General features: G+C 46.4%; 1 non-coding gene across 1 annotated transcript; it reads right to left on the bottom strand.

The window, feature by feature from the left end:
- Positions 1–303: 303 nt before the first annotated feature.
- On the bottom strand, positions 304–378 carry Trnas-cga (transfer RNA serine (anticodon CGA)). Its single transcript has one exon. It is a non-coding gene; the product is annotated as a tRNA-Ser (tRNA).
- Positions 379–1,679: the final 1,301 nt, after the last annotated feature.

Raw genomic sequence — 1,679 nt, 5'->3', positions numbered from 1 at the left:
GCCTCGGGCATGGATGTGTGTGATGTCCTTAGGATAGTTAGGTTTAATTAGTTCTAAGTTCTAGGGGACTGATGACCACAGATGTTAAGTCCCATAGTGCTCAGAGCCATTTGAACCATTTTTTTTGTTCGCGCAGTAGTCTAAGACGAAAACAGTGTAGGTTTTACCAACTTACTTTCCAACTCCCAAAGGGGATAAACTTCATTAAATATTTGTAAATCAACAGGAAAGTATCCAGAATGAGATTTTCACTCTGCAGCGGAGTGTGCGCTGATATGAAACTTCCTGGCAGATTAAAACTGTATGCCCGACCGAGACTCGAACTCGGGACCTTTGCCTTTCGCGGGCAAGTGCTCTACCAACTGAGCTACCGAAGCACGACTCACGCCCGGTACTCACAGTTTTACTTCTGCCAGTACCTCGTCTCCTACCTTCCAAACTTTACAGAAACTCTCCTGCGAACCTTGCAGAACTAGCACTCCTGAAAGAAAGGATATTGCGGAGACATGGCTTAGCCACAGCCTGGGGGATGTTTCCAGAATGAGATTTTCACTCTGCAGCGGAGTGTGCGCTGATATGAAACTTCCTGCCAGATTAAAACTGTGTGCCCGACCGAGACTCGAACTCGGGACCTTTGCCTTTCGCGGGCAAGTGCTCTACCAACTGAGCTACCGAAGCACGACTCACGCCCGGTACTCACAGCTTTACTTCTGCCAGTACCTCGTCTCCCGAGTTCGAGTCTCGGTCGGGAACACAGTTTTAATCCGCCAGGAATTTTCAACAGGAAAGTATTCTGAAATTATGATGAATCTTTTTAATGACACAGAAAATAAACTGGAACCAACATAAAAATGGCTTTTTTGTAAGGTTACCGTACACACAAATCAGCCAGAACATTGTAACGACCTATCAAAACATCCTGCAGGTTCGCCTCTCCCAGCGGCGACGTGTCGTGGCATGGAAATAGTGAGGTCGTGGTTGGTCGCTGGAGGGAGTTGACTCCACATCTGCAGACACAAGTGACCCAACTGTGGTAAATTCCTAGGAGGGGAGCGATGAGCTCTGACGCCAAATTCATAGCAAATGTGTTCGATCGAGTTCAGATCTGGAAAGTTCTGGGGCCAGAAAAACAACTGGAACTCGCCTCTATGTTCCTCGAATCAATGTATCACACTCCTGGCCTTGTGACATTATCTTGCTGAGAAATGCCACGTGTCGGGACACATGATAGTCACAAAGGGGTGCACGTGGTCCGGAACCAGTGTACGATAGTCCTTAGTCGTCATGGTGCCTTGCACGAGTTCCGCTGGACCCCTGGATGGCCAGACAAAAAGAAGCTAAACGATGTCAAAGTTAGCGTAAGGCGGGCTATGACTGAAGCGTTCAGTGGATTCGAAAGTAAAATTCTATGTACCGACTTGACAGAAAATGCTAGGAAGTTCTGATCTTACGTTAAATCAGTAAATGGACCGAAATAGCTTATCTAGACACTATGGGATGATAATGCCATTGAAACAGAGGATGACACGCGTAAAGCTGAAATACTAAACACCTTTTTCCAAAGCTGTTTCACAGAGGACGACCGCACTGCAGTTCCTTCTCTAAATGCTCGCACAAACCAAAAAATGGCTGACATCGAAATAAGTGTCCAAGCAATAGAGAAGCAACTGATATAACTC

This window comes from Schistocerca cancellata, chromosome 7, assembly GCF_023864275.1.
Source record: "Schistocerca cancellata isolate TAMUIC-IGC-003103 chromosome 7, iqSchCanc2.1, whole genome shotgun sequence".
Taxonomy (NCBI): Eukaryota; Metazoa; Arthropoda; class Insecta; order Orthoptera; family Acrididae; genus Schistocerca; species Schistocerca cancellata.
This window is presented reverse-complemented; position numbering and strand designations above follow the sequence as displayed.